This window comes from Vicugna pacos, chromosome 1, assembly GCF_048564905.1.
Source record: "Vicugna pacos chromosome 1, VicPac4, whole genome shotgun sequence".
In the NCBI taxonomy this organism is placed as follows: Eukaryota; Metazoa; Chordata; class Mammalia; order Artiodactyla; family Camelidae; genus Vicugna; species Vicugna pacos.
In genome coordinates, this window is record NC_132987.1 from 82,031,011 (window position 1) to 82,055,714 (window position 24,704).

The following is a 24,704-nucleotide window of genomic DNA, read 5'->3' on the forward strand; positions in this document are numbered from 1 at the left end:
AACAACATCACTGTCAATATGCTCGCAGGACGCAGCACAACTTACCAAAACTGACAAAACAAACAGAAAATCTGAACAGCCTTATATCTGTTTTTTTTTCTTTAATATCAAAATTTTAAATTAAAAACTGTTAGCGCCCAAATAGCTTCAACGGTGAATTCTATCAAACACTTAATAAGAAAAGAATGTCAATTCTACAAAAATTCTTTCAAAAACTAGAAGAGGGAAGGTAGTTTCCAAGTCATCACATGAAGACAGCATAATCTTAACAACAAAGTAAGACAAGGATTATATAAGGAGATGAAAGTTGGAAGACCAACTTCCCTCAATAGCCCAGATTTTTAAAAATAGTAATAAAATATCAGCACATCAATTACAGCATTATATTTAAAAATGCATCACAATCAAGTAAGATTTATCCCAGGAAAACAAGGTTGATTCAACATACCAGGACAAACAATATAATTCACTATGAGACAGGAGGGAAGGAAGCAGGGCGTAGTCATTAAAAGAATGACACAGCCTTTGAGGATAAACTGGTTAGAACCAACTCAGCCCAAGACAGATGACTGGACTTCCAGTAGAACTTGAGCCTCATTCCAGGCTCACTGTAATACACCAGCATGCTAAATGACACACCCACAGGCACCATAACAGTTGCCAGGCTGATCATAAAAGGCCAAAAAGTAGGCGGGGTCCAATTCCTGGAAATTCCCACCCCTTCCCCCAAACAGAATAATCCTCCCACTTGTTAGCATAGGAAATTACCCAGCTCATAAAAACTAACAATCACGTTACCTGGGGCTGCCTCTCTGGCCTTCTGAGACTCTGTCTGTGGAGTGTATATCTCTCTAAATAAACTTGCTTTCACTTTATTCTGGCTTGCTCTTAAAGTCTTTCCCTTGTGAGACAAGAGCCTATTCTCTGGCAACAACTACAATACAGATTTAAAGAGAAAAAATTATAGGATGAGGTAAAAGCAAAATTTTGACAAAACAACATCCATTTGTGATTTTACAAAGAAAGGGGGGAAAAGTCCTCTTAGCAAATTAGGAAGAGAACAAAAGCTCCTCAGTCTAATGAAGGCATATGTGAAAACTCTTTAGCTAATGTTTTCCTGATGGCAAAATATTAAATGTTTTCTCCCTAAGATTGGAATAAGGTGAAGATGTCTGCTCTCATTATTTCTATTCAACATTGTGTTCAAGAGCCTACCCAGTTCAATAAGAAAGGGAAATAGAAATGCATGCTGCTAAGGGAAAAAGAAGTGTATTGGTCTTAATTTGTGATGACATGATAGCATATATGAAAAAAAAAATCTTTAGGAATATAAAAAACAAAAATTACTAAAAGCAGTAAGTGAATTCAGCAATGTTGCAGATTGCAGTTAACCCAAAAACTTCAATTGTATTTTTATATATAGTAGCAATGAACAGAAAAATAATTTTAATGCTATTTACAATAGCATACAAAAATAAATACTTAGAGTAAATTAAAAGCTTTGTGAGACCTCCACAGTACAAACTTCAACTTATTGCTAAGAGAAATTAAGGAAGATCCTTCCTAAAAGGATGGAAGTATATACCATATCATGTTCACAGACCAGATTGAAGGCTCAACATTGTTAAAATATCAATTCTCTTCAAATTGATCTATTGATTCAGTGCAATTTCAATAAAAATTCTGGCATACTTCTTTGTAGAATCTGACAGTCTGACACTAGAACTTGAACTTACATAGAAATGCAAAGGACTTAGATTATCTAAAACAACTTTTTTTTTTAAAGTTAGTATTGGAGGACTTACTTTACCTTACATCAAGACTCACTTTAAAAATACAGTAATCAACCAGCACAAAAACAGATCAATGGAACAGAATGGAGAGGCCAAAAGTAAATCCACTTATGGTCAAGTTATCTACCACAGTGGAGGCAAAAGTATACAGTGGAGAAAAGACAGTCTCTTCAATAAGTGGTGCTGGGAAAACTGGACAGCTACATGTAAAAGAATGAAATCAGAACAGTCTCTAACACCATATACAAAAATAAACTCAAAATGAATTAAAGACTCAAATGTAAGACCTGAAACCATAAAACTCCTAGAGGAAAACATAAGCAGAACACTCTTTAGCATAAATCAAAGCAGTATTTTTTTGGATCTGCCTCCTAAAGCAAAGGAAATAAGAGCAAAAATAAACAAATGGGACCTAACTAAACTCAAAAGCTTTTGTACAGCAAAGGAAACCACTGACAAAATGAAAAGACAACCTACAGAATGGGAGAAAATATTTGCAAATGATATGATTGATAAGCAGTTAATATCCAACAAACATAAACAGCTCATACAACTCAATATCATACAAACAAACAACCCAATTAAAAAATGAGCAGGAGACCTGAACAGACATTTTTCCAAAAGAGGACATGCAGATGGCAAACAGGCACATGAAAGGATGCTCAATGTTGCTAATCATGAGGCAAGTGCAAACCAAAACCACAATGAGGTATCACCTCACACCTGCCCAAATGGCTATCATCAAAAGGAACACAAATAAATTTTGGTGAGGATGTGGAGAAAAGGGAATCCTTGCACACTGTTGGCGGGAATATAAATTGATACAGCCTCGTTAGAAAATAGTTTGGAGGTTTCTCAAAACTCAAAACACTCAATATAGAACTACCACATGACCCAGCAATTCCATTCCTGGGTGTATATCGAAAAGAAACAAAACCACTACTTCAAAAAGATACATGCACCCCAATGTTCATGGCAGCATTATTTACAGTTGCCAAGTTATGGAAGCAACCTAAGTGTCCATCAACAAATGAACAGACAAGATGTGAGAGGCAATATAGGGATAGGGAATTAAGAGGTACCAACTATTGTATATAAAATAAGCTACACAGGTATCTTATACAACATGGGGAATATAGCCAATATTTTATAACAATTATAAATGGAGCATAACCTTTAAAAACTGTGAATTGCTGTATTGTATACCTGTAACTTACATAATATTGTGCAGCAACTATACTCAATAAAAAAATAAAAATAAAAAATACAGTAATAGTGTGGTACCTAGCATATGAATCAACAAATAGATCAAAGTAACAGAATATAGATTTCAGAAATAGACCCACAGAAATTATTTTTGACAAGGATTCTAAACAATTTAATAGAGAAAGAAAAGCATTTTCATCAAATGGTGCTAAAACAACTGGAAACTCATTTAAAAAAAACCCTACCTTACACCATACACAATTATGAATTTGAGATGGATCATTGACCTAAATACAAAAGCTAAAACATCTATTAAAAAATATTTTCATATACATATATGTACGTGTACATACATGGAAATAACTTTGTGATGTTAGGATAACGATTTCTTAAACAGGACACCATGAAATAGGCCCATTTAAAGAAAAAAATGGCAAACTGGATTTAATCAAAATTAAAAACTTCTGCTCACCAAAAGATGCTGTTAAGAGATGAAAAGGTAAACCACAAATTGAGAGAAAATATTTGTAAAATGTATTTATCACAAAAAATCTTGTACCCCAAAATATTTAAAGAAACTAGTAAGACAAAGAACCCCATCAAAAATAAACTCCATTGACACATTGTAAAATTATTATAAATCAATAAAAAATGTTTAAAAAATAATAAATAAATAAATAAACAAACAAACTCTTAAAAAAGACAGTTCACCAAAGAAGATATAGGAATGGCCGATCAGCATATCAAAAAGTGCTTAACTTCATTAGTCATCAGGGAAATGCAAGTTAAAGCCACAATGATTACCACTACATAACCACTAAAAAGGATAAAATGAAGAAGACTCAGAATACCAATTATTAGCAAGGACATACAGCAACAAGAACTCTCATATATTACAGGTACGCATGTAACATGGAAAGCTGGCAGTCTCCTAAAAGGTTAAACATACATTCAGCCTATGACTCAGCAGTTTCATTCCCAGGTGTTTATCCAGGAGATATGAAAACCTGTGTGCACAAAAACACCTGTACAAACTGTTCACGGTAGCTTTACTACTTATAGCCAAAAGTTAAAAACAGCTCAAATGTCCACCAACTGGGAAGTATATAAACAAACTATGGTATATTCATATAATGCTATGCTACTCAGCCACAAAAAAGGATAAACTACTGATACACACAACAAGAAGAATGAATCTCAAAACATTATGCTAAGTGAAGAGAAGTCAGACACACACACACACTCACACCCAAAAACACATACTATGTGTTTCTATTTATCTGAACTTCCAGAACAAGCAAATCTAACCTATAGTGATGGAAACCTGAGCAGCAGTTGCTTCTGGGAGTTGAGGATGGTCTGGGAAGGGACATGAGACATCTTTCTGGAGTGACGAAAATATTTTCTGTCTCGATAGGGTTGTTTACAAAAGTATACACATTTGTCAAATTTTATTGAACTGTATGCTTAATATCTGTGCATTTCAGCATATGAAAATCATACTTCAAACTAAGCTTTGATGTCAGAAGCCAGTGTGGTTAATGCTGGGGAGGAAGAAGGGAATATTGCTGGAGAAGGGACGTGAGGTGGGCTTCTGGCTACTGGTAAAGCTGTTGGGTGTGTTTACCTTGCAATCGCTTATTCATCTATATACTCTTTTTGTGCCCTCTTCAGTATGCATGTTCTACTACAATAAAGTCTTAAAAAAAAGCCTCAGCCAACCATGGCGAATTCTGATGCTAGATTGTGCCACATTGGGGTGAGAGGGTGTTTACACTATAAACCTTTACATTTGAGTGTCGGCTTCCCTTGGAAGACAGCATGCTTAGGGGAGACGTGCCCTCCACATGAGGCATGTCCCCCTGAGTGGGCTGACATTGAGGAGGGCTTGCTGGCAGCACTTCCAGCTGACAAGCTGATTAGAGTTCACCCCTGAGGTGGTGGGATTTAACCAACTCATCAGAATGTTCACTACATGCTTTGTTTCTGAATCTCCTACATAAACTGTTATAATCAATTATAGAATGAAAAAAAAAAGAAAAAACATAGAAACAATGCATTAAGAACAACCCTCAAGAGAGATTCTGGAAATGTATTCTGTAGCTCATGAAAAACATTCTCCTTGGAGGGAAAATAAAATCTGGCTGCTGGGTTTTAGGACCTTTATTTAAAGATGAGGTTTTGCCTAATTATTTCTATCAAAAATTACCAGTGTTTCTATGATTCAAACTTCCTCTAACCCTTTTCACTTTTATGCATTCATATTCTCTCAGATCATTTTTTCAACAGCAAAATCTATCAATTTAGTTTAATCCCAATAAAAGTTCCTCAGTGGCTTACATCTCCTAGATAAATACCTAGGAATGAAACTGCTGAGTCATAGGTTGATCAAAATTAAGGAATATTCTACACATTGATCCGCAAATGCATTATTTTCTAATCTTACCCAAAACAGATCAGAACAGTTCACATTCACTTAGAATGGACAACAGTTGCTAACCATACACATTTGCCTGGACCACCCAGGCATCCCACAGAAGATGAGAAGGTGGGAGATAAATTCTGTAAATGTTCAGGGGGCTGTCATGTCAGTTAAATTTTTAGGGGCTTAGTAGTCTGGAGCATTCTGGACATTTCCTCCAAAGCAAAGCATAGATTATTTTACTTTGTACCTCTCATCAAGAAGTATAACACGTAACAGTCTTCTTCGAGTTCTGGAGGAAGTATATTCCATACCTGGGATATTACTTCTACCCACTTACTATGGTGCCCAAAGCAGGAAAGGAGAGAGCAGGCCCAGGTTACGGTGCAAGTGGCCCTGCTTATTGAATCATATGACCAGTAGTCACGATCACATTGGATGTGTCAGTAGTGGGAAAAGGTGTGAACTTCACAACAGCATTAGCAAGAGAACAAGACCATATCCCCTGCAGTGGCAAATTATACGCCTTACAAACAACAAATTCTGCTGCACTACTGAGCCATGACAGAGATGGAGAGCTTGTTCCTAGGACATCAAGTGAATACTGTGCCAGAAATGCTGATCATAAGCCGTCAGACCCACAAAATCATAAGACCAGAGGGCCCAGCAGCAGGCCTTCATAAGATGCGAGTGGAACACCTGAGACTGAGCATGAAGAGGGCCTAAGGTTTCAAGCCAGCTCCATGAGCAGGCAGCCTAGATCCACACATCATTGTCATCCATAGCTACATGGCCTTATGTGTGAGCTGATACAAATATTACATCCTAGATATTTTGGTCAAACACTATTATATGTGGTTTTTGGATGAGATTAACATTGAAACGGGTAGACTGAATAAAGATTATCATCCAGGATGTGGGTGGGTCTTATCCAATCAATTGAAGACCTAAATAGAAAGGCTGATCCTCCCCTGAATATGAGAATTCGCCTGCCTGTTGGCCTTCAAACTAAGACATCTCTTCTTCCTGACTCTACGACAACTTTTGGCCTTTGGACTCAAAAGGGAACACTGGTTCTGGAGATTTTGGCTTTGCCAGCCTCCATAATTGTATGAGCCAATTCCTCATAATAAATCTCTTTATATATACATCCTGTTGGTTCTGTTTCTCTGGAGAACTGTGACTAATACTCATGAAGGGGAAAATGATTAAGCACAGTCCATGGATGGGTCAGCTCAGTATGTGATGTAAGCCTAAACAGAGTGGACAATTTACATTCCTATTCAAGGGTGGCCCTGCAAGAGGGTGGTGAGAGGAAATTCTCCTATTGGGCTGAGCTTTGGGTAGTACACATGGTCATCTGCTTGAGATTAAAAAAAAAAAAAAGGCGGTAGGGAGTGACCCATGGGGAATGGCTTAGCACAGTTGATCAAGGTCTTGGAAGGAAAAATATTGAAAGGCTGGAGTCAAGGAAATCTATAGTAGGAGCACGTGGATGGACATATGGAAATAGAGCCAAAGCCTGAAGGTTCTGTATTGCATATGATGCCTGAAGAGAACCTATGACAGAAAAGGCACTAAAACCACAGAGGTACACAAAATGATTTGACAGTAGACATAGGTCAGCTTCTGCACTGGCCATCCTCTTGCATTGGGCACGTGGACAAAGTAGTCGTGGTGGCAGAAATGGCGGCTATGCATGAGCGGAAATGCATGGGGTCTCAATTACCAAAGCTGATCTAGCTGATCTACCAAATCTCCTCCTGCCAACAACAGAGATCAACCCTAAATTCTTGTTACAGGATTCACAATGAGACTGTGGTAGCTTGTCTCCAGTGTGGCCACCATTGAGTCTTTTCTTCCCTGTATGTACCTGGCCTCTCCCCATAAAGAGGTAAAATCTATCCCCCTTTTCACTTGGATCCAGGCTAAGCCTTAATGACTCACTTAACAATAAAAATACAGACATTCTGGAACTTCCAAAGCTAAGCTGAAAGAAGCCTTGCAACTGCCACCTGGACCTCTCAGAATGCTCTTTCCTGGAACTCTTGTTTAAGAGAAACCAGCTGTCAAATAACAAAACAGACTTCTACCTTGAGACAACCATGCTGTGAGAAGATCAAGCCATCTAGAGACACCTTGAAGAACGAGACTTCATGTAGAAAGAGAGAGGGGGGCCAAGGTGGAGACACCAGACATCTGAGGAAAGAGCCACCTTAGCAGTGACTCCTCTAGCCTTAGATGCCCCAGCAGCCATGTGAATCGGACACATACTGCCCAGCTTAGTTCTTCCTGACTACCTAAACTAAGAAACCATGAGCAAAATAGAATTGTTATTTTAAGCCACTAAGTGATGGGGTGATTTATTACACAATAATAAAGACCAACTAGCCAGTTGGTGGCAAGCTGATTGCATTAGATCCCTTCAACCTTGGAAAAGGCAATGATTCATTCTGACACTAATATGCAAATGTTCCAGGTAAGGGTTAACCTCCCCTATTTGCCGGCCTGAAAACTTAGAAAGTATTTGACCCACTGTTCCCAGCATCCCACATTATCATAGCAAGAGAACAACAGCAAAGGAAGTGCCGGGGTTAGCACATGCCCATGGAATCTACTACTCATAGCACACTGTACCAAGAAGAACGTGCTGAAATGAAAGAGCAGAGGCAGTACCTTGCAAAGTCAGAGTGCTGTCCTTTAAAATGTTGTATTCAAATCATTGACCTTTACATGATTCCTAGTAGGTCCCTAACAGGTGGAGTACATGGGTCCACTTACCATCACTTCTGGTGACCCATTTGGGGAGTCTCTCCAAGTTCCTGAGGAAGCTTCCTGTTGTTGCAACTCAGGGCTCTTCAGAATTAGAGGCCTCAGTTCCCAAAAGAGGAACCTCTCCATCAGCAGAAACAGGTAAAGTCCCGCCGACTGCCACGGTGCCTCTGCCTCCCGATTCCTTTAGCGTCTCACCCCGTGGTATCAGCAGGCAATCCGAGGAGTCATTTGGTGTGGGCTGCCCCAGGGAACATGACTTTGGGAGAGGTGGCGGTCTTCAGTAATCCTGAAGAGAACTGGCAGCTAAAGGATAAGTGTTGACAGCTCTGCCAGCAGCCAGAGATGTAAGACTTTCTGTCCGGTAGGAGCATCTGAGCAGGGCACAATACTAGTTCGTATCTACTCCACATTGTATTTGGAGAAGGTAACAGGGAGGACCTTGTACTTCATTTGTAGATATTTATACTTGACCTCAATAAAATTCCTTGTAGTTGTGAAAGGAAACCCAAGAGGCCTTATTTGAGCCTTCATTGTAGAAGCTGAAAACCTTAGTGAAAAAATAAAGGTTTTCAACTGACCAATGGAGAAGAGTAAGGAGTCCCAAAACAGGTCCAGACAGATAAAATCAACTAAATTGACAAGGTGACACTGTGGTTTAGTAGAGACACTGTGACACTATGGTTTAGTAGAGACAGGATAGTCTTTGTCATAAATAGTGCTGGGTAAATTGTATTTCCAGCTGAAAAATAATGCATTTTGATACCTACCTCATATCATACTAAAAAGGTAACTGCAGGCAGATTAGAGATCTAATTGTAAAGGATAAGCTTTTAGAGGAAAACAAGTCGTTCCGCATTTCCCAGCACACGGACATCCTGCTCTCCACCCAGTCACTTTCCACCCCTGCGCCTCCCCGCTCCTTCCTCCTCAGCTGATGAGCCCTGAGAAAGTCATCATCACAAGGGGGAAGACGCGTAGCGTCTGCCCAACAATAAACCCACCTGAATTTATGCCCATATTCTCTATTTTCTTACTAAAATAGAAGCTCTACCTCTGTCCCATCCAAAGTAAAACAAGCAAGTAAAAAACAAAAAAAAAACACTTTCTGGGTCCTCTCTCTGTGCCTCAGTTTCCTTACCTGTAAGCAAAGTAAGACTAATAATAGATCCTTCATTGGGTTATGATGAATATTAAAATAGTGAGATGTAAAAATAGTTAAAATATGGACTGGCTCATAGCAAGCACTAAATAAGTGTCAGTTACTACTCTACCTGGCACAATATCTTGAGGAAGTTGATATATTTATGGTCTCTGCTTCCTCACCTCTCATTCACTCTTAAAATCAAACAGCATTGCACCCATGCAAAAGCCTCCCTAAAGTCTTCCCACTGCATGTGGGATAAAATTCTAATCCCTTACCATGTAGTCTATGAGGCCCTTGTCATGTCAGCTGGCCCCAGTCATCTCATATTTCCTTAACTTCTCCATTCTGTTTAATCACTGTGCCTCAGATAACATTACCTTTTCCTTTTCCTTCCCTCCAATATTCCGAGGTCATTCTGGTCTTTGTAATTGTTGTTTTCTTTCTTATTTGCCATCCCCTATAGGTCACCAGGGAAGTAGACAGCATGTCTGCTTTCTCATCAGTGAATTCCCAAACACCCAGAATGATGTCTGCTACATAGTAAGGACTCAAAAAACTTTTGTGTGGACATCCAGAATTAGCTGATGAAGACCCCATTTTAACCTGGCTTCCTTCCACATCATGCCAGTGAGCCTGCTCCATGTTTCCACATCCTATAGACTCATCTCTCCACATATGTTATTCTATTTTCCCTGTGAGTCCACAGTTCACTCCATGAAGCTCTCCTCTTGGGTTTTTGTGAGACCACTCTTTCCTGATTTCTCTCCAATCTTATCGTGTTTTCTGCTGCTAACTATTCTAGGCATCCTCGCCCTCTTTGGATATCTAAATTTTGAGTGTGTCAGGCAGGGCTGGATCTTGAGAATTCTCTCCCTAGGTGACCCGTGTCATCTGTGCCAAACCTGACATGTTCCTTCATTGCCGTGAACAGATCAGTTAGACGGAGGGGAGGAATTCTGGCTTTCTCCATCACCAATGGAATTTCTCCTTAGACACCTGAATCTTCAGAATAGGCAAGATGATTTCTTCACATGCAAGGTGGAAGTCAGGGAAATCCCTTATCAATTCACAGCCTCGCCTTTGGAGTTTTGTGATATTCTCGGGCTCCGGCTGTCTGCCCTCCTAGCCTGAATTCTGCTGCTTCTCTCTGCCCAGGCTTGCCACCCGCTCTTCCCTTAATCTGTCACTCGCCCACTCCCAGCACCTTTGTTCTCACACCACACCCTTTCTGTACCTCCTATTTGTAAAATGTCGATCACGTGCTCTCTGCAGGCACACACTGGTGGGGTAGGACAGCCAGGCAGTCATGCGTGAGAAGAGGAAGAGCAATTAACATCACACACATTTTATCACATAAATCACCTCCCTGAATGGATGTAACTCAGCATGCTTTCTCTCTCATTCATCCGCCACTTCTGCACGCTCCCGTCCAACAGTCACTCTACCCTTCCCGCAGAGGTTAGCCAAGGATACTAGGCTGACCACAGAGCCACAATGTCGGAAATCTAAAGAAAGAATCAACAGAAACGAATAAGCTACGGTACTTGCATTTCTCCCATTCTCTTTCTGGCCAATTCAAACACTATTTAATCTGTGTAAATCAGAGCCATGTTTTGAAAAGGGCATCACCTTAAAGCAGAGGAAGGGGATTAAAGACCGTCCCTTCAGACACAAAGGTTTGACTAGATGTTAACAGGCAGAGAACTTTACAGCTTTAAGTCTCCACAATATTTTTGCTTGGTAATAGATGCATTTTTCCTTTTGCCTGATACAGTCCCTTTGTTAGTAGAGTCAACAAACGAAGAGCGGCAAGGGAAAGAAAGGCTAATCTAGTTATTCTTGCTCTGCTACTTGCCTGGGCAGACGTGTCTGTCAGAATTAGGAAGCTGATCGCCAGTGAGGGAAGACACATCTTCACCAAGAAAACCTGCCCAGAAAGAAATCCTCTGGGGTCTATGATTCTAGAAAATAATGGGTGGCAACAAAAAATCATGACTTCAACTATTTTATTTACTACATAATTCCTGTTCATCATTTGTTTCAACTTATTCTAAACTACCTCAGCAGAAAGAAACGTTAAATCACTTGCAAGTCCTGTATGTACCGAGCTCACCTCCTGGCATCGAGGCTGCAGCTCAGGAAGTTGACTAGTTAATTTCCTTTCTCCTACTTTAGCATGGGGAGGGGCTGTTTTATGGTTTGTTTTCAGGAGGGACAGTGCAGGGCCATGCTGCACCAGGTTCCTAAGAGAAAACCAAGGTCAGTATTACACAGGAGACATAAGCCACATCACCCCTTACGAACAAAAAAAAAGAACAAGAGAAATGGCAATAGACCACAGCTTTAAATAAATGTGTGGAAGGCGAAAACTGGATGAAGGCGTAGTGACTGGTTTAACTCAGTAGAGGACGGTGAACTCTAAACACAACACCCACAGTGAGGTCGGCAAAGAGAAGCAAGCTTGTCCACCCACACATAGGCACTGCTGGATCGATAGTCAGTCTCCCCCAGCAAATCTCCTTGAGAGCAGGAAGGAATCTGTCTTCACTCAGGTTTTAATCCCAAAACCTAATAAAATGGTTGGCTGCTAATAGGGGCTCAAAAAGTATTTGTGAGTAAAAAGAGTGAACATATTTACAGGTAGCCCTATTTACTTGATTCAGCCTTTAAAATCATGTTCTACATTCAAGATTTTCCTTCGGGAGCTGGCCTGACACTACAGCTTTATTATTTAGACAGAATTCAAGAAATGAACCAGCAAGAGATGACAAAGAGATAGTGTTGACAGAGTACAATGTGGTCTTAGTTTTCTTTGGCTGCTCTAGATTACCATATGGTTAATAAAGTACCATAAACTGAGTGGCTTAAAATAACATAAATTTTTTATCTCACAGTTCTCAAGGTCAGCTGTGTTTCTTTCTGGAAGCTCCAGGGGAGAATCCATCTCGTTGACTTTCTGAGCTTCAAGAGGCCGCCCACACGTGCTGGCTCGCAGCCCCCTCCTCCATTTTCAAAGCCAGCAAGAGTAGGATGAGCTCTCACAGCATATCTATCTCATCCTTATTCCATTGTCACCTCTCTCTCTGACCCAGCTAGGGAAGCGGCTCAACTTTTGAGGACTTGTGTGATTAGACTGGCCCTACTTAGATAATCCAGGATAATCTCTCATGTCAAGACCCTTATCTTAATTACACCTGCAAAGCCCCTTTTCATGTGTAAAGTAATATAATTCACAATGGATGTCTTGGGAGCTATTATTTCGCCCACCACACACGTCCTGCAGCTAAGTACCACTGGACTACATTCAGGCAAATGCCCTCATCACCTCTGAGGAGAGTCCTGTTTCTCTGCAGCAAATTCAGTGTCAGCCATGCTCAGCTGGAGAGGAAAACCCCTCGGTCAACTAGATCATAAAATGCCACCTCAGGGCAAGCCCCCCAAGGTCCCCTCTCCTGGCAAGGCTAGGGCTGGCTTTAGCCATGTCTCTCACCAGAGCACCTGACCGCCTGCCTGCTCAAGCGACAGCAAGCTGACCCATTTCTCTTTTTCAAAGAGACAAAGATACTAGCCACGCAGAACCACACACCTACTGAAATACACTGAAGACTGAAAAAGGGAAAATGTAAATGAGCCCTCAGAAGAAATCTTCTCAGTTCACATTTCATCGGAATAGTATCTTTCCACAGCTAAAGGTCATTCACCAGTCTAGCTTTTGTTACAAGAGTTTTCTTCTCAGTTTGGTGATGGGTTTTTTTCTCTCTCTCTTTCCCACTTTGGTTTTCTTTTTTCCCACCATTTGGAATGGGGTAATGGCCTTTCTTTTCTGTATTCCATAGTTATTGGAATCCGAATCCGAACTCTCCTGACCACGAATGTATCTTCCTTCACAACTGAGTCTTCCTGTGTCTTCCCTGGCACCTGCTCTCTGAGACTGTGTTCAGACAAGCACTGGGTGGCTGAGTTATTATTACTGTTCTGACACCATGGCACCAGCAACTGGGAGAGGGCCTGAGATATTTATTAGCATGAGCCTCTGGAGAAAGGACAGCAGAGTGTTCTTCAAATGGCTGTAGACTTCACTTGAGATTTGATTATTTATTACAAACTAAGAGGTTCTTGCTTCTATTATCTGAGGTTTGAATGTAGGAGGAATTAAAGAGCTCACATTAGATTTCCTCAAAATATCTCGTTCATAGACAGTCTATGCTGCAGGCTCAGCCTACTTTCAAAATGACCCTTTAAGGAACCAGAAACAATTAAACTGACATTTCAGGGGGAAGGGAGATGTGTGATTTGAGAATGAAATCTAAATTTGCTATAGTAATTTCTCCCAGGTAATCAGAATTATGAAATGCTGCCAGTCGGAAATTTCCATTTCCCAGTACCTGGGAAACATTTGAAACATGGGACAAGTCCTCCTACCAGAAAGTTTTGTTAAGAAAGTTTTATTAAGATGTTTATTTAGAATTCCAAGCTATCGCAGAAATCAGACATTAAGTCTGGTTCTTCAACCCTGCCCACATTTGTGTTAGCCACCTCGCCACCAGCAGCTGGCTCGCTCTTTCCATAAAACACCTTCTTACACACGCACTAAGCCTTGGAGGAGGCCAGGAAACCTCCCCCAGCCAAGCCCCACAGCTACACCACCTCTCTGCTAACACTGACCCTGGCTTCCATTGCTCAGGTCTTCATCCTTTTCCTCCCCAGGTGCCAGAAGGGCACGGCTCACCCACTAACTCTTCCTTGCCATTCCTCCTCTCCACTGGAAGCTCTCGTCACCTCTATCCCTTTCACTGTGACCATCAGATGGGTAACTTACTCATTCATCCTTTTACTGATGATCACAATTTTGTTTCCCCTTCTCCACTCTCCCACCCAACAATGTGGACTTCTATGTTTTTTGTCAGTGACTTTCTGTCTTATCTCAAGGCTTCTTCTTTGACCCACAGTCTCCTTTTTCTCATACATTTCCTACCTTCATGCCTGTAAGTTTATGCAAGTATTACTGTAGCATTACACCATAAATAATAATGGCCACAAAATCCATACCGACAAGTGTAAGCATTCACTGGATGTAAATATTATACAGGATAACACACAGAGAAGAGCACACAGAAGGCTGTTACCTTGCCTTCTGAGCAACATCTATCTCTCGAGTCAGTCAGGAGTCTGTCTTACTCATAATCGGTTTGCAATATTTCAAATATTGCAATACTGCAAGTAGTGCCTTTACAGTCTACTGAAATATAGATCTAAAAAGCTGCAAAACATCACAAATATCTCCACCTTTTTTATTCATTCGGGGACTCTTGGCTTGATGCCTTTAGCTTCAGTCATAAAACCAAAACAAATTTTAGAATAAAAGCAAACTGTTGTTTTTTTCTTTAAAAAAAAAAGTAAACTGTTTACTACAATAAAAATTTCTAGGAAGTAAGTGATTGATAACTTACAGTACCTACTACTATGCCAGTCCCATGATGAGCTCTCAGTAAATGACTCTTGAATGAATGGATGCATCAGTGAATTCACAGCATGGGAAGAAAGTAGTGAGACTTAGTTCAATATACTGTACCTGAAAGCTCGTCCATTACTTCAGAGTCAGAACACACACACTGTCTCCTGAATGAGTACCAAGCAAAGGCAATAACTGAATGCAGATCGAGGTGAAACTCAGGCGTAATGACACAGCTCTGTGCCGTTTGGCTTCATTTTTCTTCTGCCTGTCACAGCTCCGAACCTTCCTGGCAGAACTCATTCTGTCTCCCTTACGAAACTATTGTTCACAGTCAAGGTATCTGCAAGGAAAAACAAACAACAGGAAAAGCTAACACTCCGTATTCATTCCCCTTCAAGACAGACCATAAGCCAGTGCTTCTCCTTTTACCTCCACTAACTTCTCATCGCTCATCCACCAACCAGCCTCCTTTTCACTCTACCCTCAGAAAACTGCCCCCACCACCCACTGCCTGGGTAACGAGCAAACCCTATGATGAATGAACTGATCCTACCAACGGGCAAGATAAAGACAATTCTTTCTGAAATAACATAACTATTTTTTTCAGCTTCATAGATTCTCTTCACATTAGAGAAGCAGCAAAGCCAAAGCTGGGATTCACACACCTGAGATTCTCCATCATCTCAGGGATGGGCCGTGCTCTAGAGCAGCAAGTCCACACTTTGGTTAATTCTGGATCATTTCCATTCTCACTAAAACAACTGAATGCTAAGAAACAGACTCATAGACATGGAATACAAATTTGTGGTTGCCCAGGGGGAGGGGATGGGAAGGGACAGACTGGGATTTCAAAATTTATAGATACTGACAGGCATATGTAGAACAGATAAACAAGATTATACTGTACAGCACAGGGAAATATACATAAGATCCTGTGGTAGCTCACAGCAAAAAAGTACAATGTAACAATGAATACATGTATGTTCATGTATAACTGAAAAATTGTGCTCTACACTGGAATTTGACACAACATTGTAAAATGACTATAACTCAATAAAAAAATGTTTAAAAAAAATCGAATTCATTTGGCACAGCTGCCCAGGGACATGAACCTGCTCTATGGAAAATACAATGGGTACAGTTTGACCTAGAATCCCAGATTCAAGCAAGTCCTACTTTTGGATTCAACAATCTCTGTTCACAAGAATAAGAAGGATGGTAGGGGTGAGTAACAATATAACATTAGATGACTCCCCTCTTTGCTTCAGACTGAGTCTGAGTTAGACCCAGATCCACGTAAGACACTGGGAAAGTTTTATGGAGCACCAGTCTTGGTAACATCGATTCCACAGCATTTATTGTCCTGTCCTGTGCCACAAGGACAAGAGTATGAGAGGAATTCACCTGCCTGCTTCTTGCTGAATCGAAAAGTATGCAATGCTCCAGCCCCCATCTTGCCTTCCCATTCAACTACTTTAATAATGTGGGAGAGATAAATAGACATCTTCTTTAAAATGCCAACTGGAATGAAGACAGTCTGTCTCACTTTAGCTGTAGAGCCATCCTCAGTTCAAGCTCATCCAACAACTAGAATGCTTCTACAGCCTTTGAGCACCAGCAAGGACCTATCTCACAGACTGTTCACTGCAGTTTTACATTATCTGGTTGGATACTTAGAAGGTTATAGTAGGAAAATGTAATTGGCCCAGTAATCAAAGTGAACGTGCCAGTATTTGACTAGAAAGGGACAAAGATTCTTTTTTTTTTTTTCATTCTTACTTTTTATTGAAGTGCAGTCAATTTACAATGCTGGTCTCATGTGTACAGCCAAGCGATTCACTTACACATATACATATATATTTTTTCAGATTCTTTTCCATTTTCAGCTCATTATAAAAAATTGAATACAGTTCCCTGTGCTATACAGTAAGTCCTTGTTGTTTATCTATTTTACATATAGTAACGTGTATCTGTTAATCCCAAACTCCTAATCTATCCCTCCCCCCTCTTTCCCCTCTGGTAACCACAGTTTGTTTTCTATGGAAAGGGACAAAGTTTCAGAGGCTGCTGCTGATCCCATGCTGGGAGGTGAGATGCTCAGTGTATGAAGCACCTGTTTCTCCTCCTCTCACCGTCACTCAAGCACCCAGGATTGTTGAGTTGCTCTCGTTGGCCGTGAGAAAGTCACCAAACCCACGCCAGGCCAGTTTCTCTTCATCTGGAAAGGAAGCTACCCACAAAGCCTAGTGCATTTCAAAGATAAAAGAATGAACTTTGCCCCAGGAGGCCTATCCTCATGCCAGGCCAGGAACATCCACATATAAATGTTTCCAAATCAGCACTCCACCATACACGCCCTTTGACTGTTCTGACTTCTAGCCTTCAAATCTGGTGCAGCCTCATGTGCCCTTAGATGGATTATTCCACCTCTGTGACAGCTGGAATCTCTCAGAACATTAGGTGAAATCTGGCCTAATGGGTTATGGTTCATGGAAAGCAACCATACATTTCTGAAGGCAAAAATTATAAGCCTATTTTCTAAAAGCAGAATAAAGGGAGAAAGAACACCAGCCTATCTGAGATTGCTGTGAGGTCCATCTCCCTAACGGTTTGGGGAAATTCTCCCTCTCTGCGTGGAAGTCAGTCTTTACTTGTCACACATTACATGATCACCAGCGGAAGAAGTGAAAGGGATACCACATTCCTCCAGTTTGCAAAGCAGCATCCCCTCCCACCCCTAGAACTCTCTACACAGGCCACTCCAGGTCTCTGTGGTTGTCTAATGATTTTTTAAACCCACTCTTTAGTGGAAAACAGACAGCTCTCAGCAATAATATATGTATGAATTTACATTTGCCAATATATTTAGTCTTCCATTGGTTTACTCCACACAAGATCCCCATCAGAAAAGTTCTACTAGAGTTAAATGCATTCAAAGATTTATCAAACTCACCTAGGGCTCAGATGAGTCAGTTTTTGACAATGGGAATATTGACTTCTAAACCCATCTCAAACTCTATTTTGGAAGAAGCCCTCTATGTCACCAAATCCTTCCCCTTCCAATTGGCATACCCTTGAAATTTAAAAGAAATATTGGCTCACACAGGCACCTCTCATCTGTGCAGCCCACTGTTGCCCACAGCAGCGTGACTATTAAACTTTTTCTTGTAAATAAATAAATAAATAAATAAATAAATAAATAAATAAATAAAAGAAATATTGAGGGAGTGAAGGTTTAGCCTTGCTGAGAATGAAGATCCAGAAGGGACACTGACAATGCAAATCAAAATTACCAAGATTCTTGTGGATGCTCTGTGGTAACCTCAAGGTAGCCCAAGAGGCAGCAAGGGGCTGGATGCCCTGAGGTTCCGGTTTCTCAGTTCCAGAGGATGTCTATTAACTAGGTAGAAGCAAAGAGGATGAAGCAGGAGATGGAGACAAAGAATGGTAGCCAGGAACAGCCAAGGAAGGGTCATCAGAATGTTTCTTTTCTGGGTTATTACTGGAGGCTGCAGTGTCACACAATGGTGGCCACAAAGAATTTTACATTTGGTGTGATGCATTTGTTCCCAAAGAATCCTTCATATCCTCTAATTCTAGCCAAAAGGACCATCCAAGGAATACCAATCACTTTTACGTTATTTGATTTTATTGATCAGTCCTCTGGGTTTCATCAGTACTTTTTAACACAGTTACTTTCACATAAATCAGCTGGGTTTTCTGTACTGTCTCTTTGGCAGTGATACAGAGATATAGCAAAAACGTGTTTGACCTGGAGTCAAGGTCACTGGTTTGTCCCAGCACAGATCCTCCATCAGATACCTCTGTGCCAGGCAAGCTGTGAATCACTCTTCTTGCACCCTCGCCCGTAAAATGAAGTGATAGGAATTTAGATTATTTTAATCTAGTCAATGCTTAAGTTTTACCCTTCCATAAGTTGGCACATTGGTTGAACTCACTAAATATCTAGCATTATTTGAGGCAGAGTGAGAATACACACAAAAAATATTTTTAAATGTTTCTACCTTTAAAGAGTTTTAAATCAACTAGTGTATACTCTACCAGATTATATTATTTCTTTAACATCTTGTATTGAACCTAGTTTATTTCTGTTTCCTAGGGTTAGATGAATGTCTTAAATGAATAAGTAGCACATAAGTGAGCAAAATGCACACACCTAAAGCTGACACCTGTTAAGGACCAAAGAGTATAACACTGAGAGTCAGAGAAGGTGAAGTTCAGGAAGGGTGAGATCAGGATCTGAAGAAGGCGTTGAACAGCAAAGCATACCAGCATCTGAGTTTGGGATCATTCCAAAGATGAACAGTATACACAGCAAGCACTTGAGAAGAACTGAGAGGTCAGTGACTACCTAGCCTGGGATGCTAGGAAAAGCTTCCCCCTAGTAATGCAGCCTGGTAAACCAAAACCCCAAATAGGGTTGGAATTTGCATAATTAAAGAGACAGTAAAAAGTTCTAGGCAGGTGAATAGCATAAAGAATTACTAAGAAGAGAAATAGATTTAATGTGTTTGAGGGTAAAACCAATCAGACTGACCAATAAGTAAACAGCTCTGCACTAGAGAGTCTCTCCATTTATTTAGCAAGTATTTATAAATATATCCAAATATGTATGTAAATATTGAGTATGTATTAAAGTTCGAGGAACTGCGGAGGCAGCAGTGAACAAAACAAGCAAACAATCCCTGCCCTTGTGGAGCCTGCATCCTGGCTGGGAGAGACAAATAATAATCAAGTACAATACAGGATGTGTCTGACAGAATAACCGCTAAGGAGAAAAATAAGTCAGGGAAGGGGGATCGGTCATTCAGGAAAGGATGTGGTGCTGGTTTAAGGAAAGGGAAAAATAGCTTCTACTTGGTCCCCTTGTAATTCCTCAACGTTCTTTCCTTTGTCTAACTCAAACCCAGCCTGCTATAGCATCATCTCATTTCCAGTTCCATGTTCTGCCTTCCATTTCATTTGGCATTAGCTCAAGAGAGATCAAGTGTTTATCTGAAATTTGCACCAGGCTACTATCTAGGTCTCTAGTTCACTTTATGTGCCCAACACTGATGGGACAGTAACCCAGTTCAATACAAAATCTGAGAAACCTGCATCAGTGAGCTGACAGCTCCTTTTTTTTTTTTTCCTTTTGTAGCTGCCTTTATAACAAGCTCCATCTCCTGCTTATCAAGCCTACCTCTCTGTCAGCCACCCAGGATCCATGCTCTCCCCAACCTGCTAAGAAAAGGGTTGAGTATGTAGGGTAAATGAAAGCAGAAGGGACGAGGAGGTTTTGCTTTGCCCTGCAGGCCATGGCAAGCAAAAAGATTTCACAGTAAAAATGATGTGTGCAGAGGACACACCTACCAGCGGGAAGACAAGTGGGAGTTGTTATTTAAGAACATGAGACATGGACAGCAGCAACGAAAACTAAAGAAAAAGAGAACTTAGTAAGTAAAGAACTATTTAAAGGAAAACTTGATAAAATATTTACAAAACAGAAACAGACTTACAGACATAGAAGAGAACTTCTGGTTACGGGGAGGAAAGGAGGTGGGGAGGGATAAATTGGGAGTTCAAGATTTACAGATACTAACTACTATATATAGACTAGATTAACAACAAGGTCCTACTGTACAGCACAGGGAACTATATTCAATATCTTGTAATAACCTATAACGGAAAAGAATATGAAAAAGAATATATATGCATATAACTGAATCACTATGCTGTACAGCAGAAATTAACACAACATTGTAAACTGACTATTCTGTTTACAGTATTAAAAAAACTGTTTAAAAGAAGATTTGATAAGACAGGGTGTGAAATATATGTAGAGACTGAAAAATAAACTATCTATTCCAGGCTTAGGAATATAAAACTGGGGGAAAATTAGGGAACTTTTAAAGGAAAATAAGTTCGGCCTGGGACATAATGATTTCTGAATGACTTCATAATGATGAAGGATCGAAGCAGGCAGCTATAAATGAGCATCAGAGTTCAGGTGAAAATCTGGAGCTGGATAAATGGAGCATTATTAAGCATTATCTACGGAGAAGTCAAAATCAAAGTTGGAATCAAAATAGACCTACTCTCCAGGGAAGAAAGTATAGAAAGATAAAGCAGAGCACTCCGGGCCAGGTGTTAGGAAACACCACTAGGTAAGAGATGAGAGGAGTGATGAGAAAGACACGTTATACGGTGCAGATTCCCACAGAGAAGTTTAGAAAAGAATTTAACACCACTGGATTTGGCAAGGAAGCCTCTTATGATCTGTAAATTTCTATCTCATTCTCCTATATTAAAAAAAAAAAAAGACACAGAATGGCAAACCCTTAAATCCAAAGAAACTAACGGGACTTTGCAGAGCCACTCTTAGACATCTTTAAAATGCCAGTTCTGTAAATTTAAGAGACATCATCAGGTCACTTAAAAAGTTCGCACCAGCAAGGCTGAGAGGCCCGCTGAGCACCTGTGAAGCAGCCTGCTGGCTAAGCCACAACTTGTCACCTGCATCCCAAGTAGGGACCAGAGGCTGCAGCCTGGAAGACTCCTTCAGCCTTGGGAATCTAGGCAGCCTCTTTGGGGCCCTGTAATCACTCCCTAGAGGTGAGGACCTTGGGGGATTTGGGTGGGTAGACTGGTTGATCAGTTGCTTGGTCGATTGAGTTTTGTTTTATTTTGTTTTTATGGGGTTTTTTTTCCATAAAAAGAAAGCTTTCTTAAGAGGCCTGATTGAGCAATAAATACTAGACACCTGTGTGCTGCGACACAGGCAGCACAGATACAGGAAACGTCTAGCCCATGAATGAGATTCGTGATGCAGACAGATAGTTATTACGGGCAGCATCATGTGAGGTTGCCAGGTCAGAACCATGATAAACAGACCAAAGCCACATGCCACTGGGCCTGCACAAGGCAGGACAGCCGAGCACTCCTGGGGAACAAGGGAAGCTGATGTGTGGAAAGACTGAAAATGCTCTGAAGGAATGTAAGCCCAGAGAGTCTCTATGATCTTGCAGCAATTTTTTAAGCAGTGCTCAAGGCTTCTGGCATAGGCAACTCGGTATGGTTAAAGGAGCCGACTCAAAGCACACACTTTCTCCTGTGTGCAAGGGTTTAAAAAAAATTCAAGTTTAAAAAAAAAGTCTGTGTCCAGAGAAATATCCTACGATATCATTTATATGCGGAATTTTTAAAAAAGATACAAATTTTATTTACAAACCATAAAACAGACTCACGCACATAGAAAACAAACTATGGTTACCAAAGGGGAAAGGGGTAGGGCGAGGAATAAACTGGGAGTTTGAGACTAAGAGACATACACTACTGTATGCAAGATGGATAAACAAGGACCTACTGTGTAGCACAGGGAACAATACTCAATTTCTTAAAATAAGCTATAACGAGAAAAGAATCTGAAAATATATGTACATATGTAAATGTAGAACAACCACTTTGCTGTCCATCTGAAACTAACGTTGTAACTCAGCTACACTTCAATAAAAAAAAATTTTTAAGTCTGTGTCTTGTTCAGTTTTCCTCCATACGTTCCTTGACTTCACACTTCCTTGCTGAGATGGTGCTTTTGGGGCGGGGGGCATCTTCCATCACTTCAAAATGTACTGCTCCCCTCACTTTTGAAACTCCCCCAGCCTGTTCAGCTCTCCACCTGTGACACTGGGCAGACTCCCACGAGCCTGTGGCTGATCTCTAATTCCTGTTCCTGGCTCACAGCTTCCTGTGATGAAACTGAAACCAGTTGGTTACTGATGACAAGCAGCTGACTCTGTACCGATAAACACAGCCAGAGAGCAGCTGGGACACGCACCTCTGGGTCAGGCTTGATCTCTGTGAGAGCAGTTATGAGAGCATGAAGGAAATGAGATCCCTCATACGCATGAGGATCACCACGTTGATGGAAGGGCCACTGGGGCATTTCTATCAGGATACTACCCCCTAGAGAAGAACCCACGTTGGCACCTGTGCCTCCACAGAAAGACTAGTTGGGTCAAAAGCAGGCTCCTGTCTGAGTCACTAGCCAGACAACACTCTATGGCCCTGGAAACCAAATATCCTACACAACAAAATCAAACATTTTGTGGTGTTTCTGGTTTGTTTTGATTTAAGGATCCTTTGAATATCCTCACCTCAGAGTCTGTGTGCATATATTTTCTCCTCTGGTTTAGAGTTTACCTCTGCTTACCTGCCTCAGCATATCAACTATACTCAAGCAATGCTTTGGAACATCAATTATTCTCTCTTTTAGGCAAACAAACAATCTCGGACACGGGGAACTTCAACACAAAACCAAGTGTTCAGTAACTGGAAAACATATCAAGTACTCAAAAATTCAAAAACTTTTCCAAAGTCTTTTTAAATGAAGCTTAGGATTACAAAACAATACATAAAACTGAGCACACACTCTATCGTTTCGGATCCACAATGAATACATGGTTTGTTCCACCCACTTCTGCCTTCTCACAAACAGCAAGATCTAGACAAACGTCAGACTGCTCGAGGGCTCTGTGGTTACTCTGGCTTTGCAAGAAAAGCCAATCACTATACAACCACAGGGCTCCTCTGTTCCTGAACAAGTCCTGTGAGTACCATTTTCCATAGTAGCACTTTTAATTGGCAAAATTTAACAAGTTGATATGAATCTGTTAGCAAATTAATTGACAAAAGTAACAGACTTTAATTACAAGATCCAAATTGAATAGACCATGTAAATATCTGACCAATCTTCTGGGAATGCCTTTTTTATAGTACACAAACTGATCACGAAGTGAGAATTGCTCTGTGTGCCCTGGAAGCACACTGATGGAGAGCAGAAAGACCTAGAGTCACACAGCCTGGCTCAGCAACAAACACCACGACCCAATCTGAACTGAGGATACTCAGGAGCATGACCTCAGGAAAGTACACTGACCGTCTCCTCCCCCGCAACCCTCCACTGTACCTTCCTCTTACTCACATCTAGCGAACGACTTTCCTTCCTATTTTACCAAGATGACTTAAAGCCATCCTAAGATTCCTCATCTACTATTTCATTTCTACATTCATCCTCACATTTAAATCATAACTAGTTTTTTTTTTTTTGGCCTCCAGTCCTCCCCACCTCCACCACTCCACCTGATCTGCCTTCCTAAATCCCAGTTTCCACAATCCACTCCTCTGCTCAAAAGTCTTCAAAGAATCCACGTGTCTCTCAGCTTGGCCCTTTAAAATTTGACGCTGGCTATTTCCAATATAAATGTTCCCAACCCAGATCATTCTTTTGTACGTTCTGTACTCTAAAAAAATTGACTTCTCTTCCATCTTTCTCCAAGACATCTAGAAAACAGAAACTGAGGCAAGATTTGGAGGAGGTGCAATCCTGGGGCAAGAGCGAAGGAAGAGGAAAGGGAGGCAGGGAAAGATGACAAGCAGCATGAGGTAAGCTCAACAATGGCTTCTACTTCACAGTGAGCTTGAAGAATCTCGGGCACCTGGCAGGGCACCTGCTCAGGTGCCCAGGACATCTCCAGACAGGCTGTTCAGAGAAACTATGTCTGGGATGAGCCCATCAGAGGAAGAAAGGGAAAGAGTTTGTAGCTGTCCAAATCCTTTCCATCTTTTATTTTTCTTTGGCCAAGTCAACTCTCCCGCACTTCTAGGTTGTATCTTCTGGACCGATTAAGAGCTGTTTAGGAAGACAGAGCCCATACGTAAGACTGTGATACTTCATATACGTCTCAAAGTGGTGGGAGGAGCCGGACAGTCCGGCTCAGAGCTGGCCTGGCTCGGGTGCTGGAACCTCACGGGCCACAGACTCTGTCAGGCCCAGCAGCTGAGGCAGAGCAGAAGGATGAAAAACGTAAAAGTCCTGGAACCAGATGAGATCAAGAGATTCTCCAGAGG

The 24,704-nt window shown here is 40.9% G+C and overlaps 1 protein-coding gene across 6 annotated transcripts in view; it reads right to left on the reverse strand.

The window, feature by feature from the left end:
* The window catches only part of ZPLD1 (zona pellucida like domain containing 1), a 451,025-nt gene that overhangs the window by 368,970 nt on the left and 57,351 nt on the right, over positions 1-24,704 (reverse strand). For all 6 annotated transcript variants that reach the window (XM_072966120.1, XM_072966194.1, XM_072966179.1 and 3 more), the window contains one exon: positions 14,913-15,135. The gene's annotated coding sequence lies outside the window, so the exon portion shown is untranslated. The remainder of the gene's footprint in view (positions 1-14,912; positions 15,136-24,704) is intronic.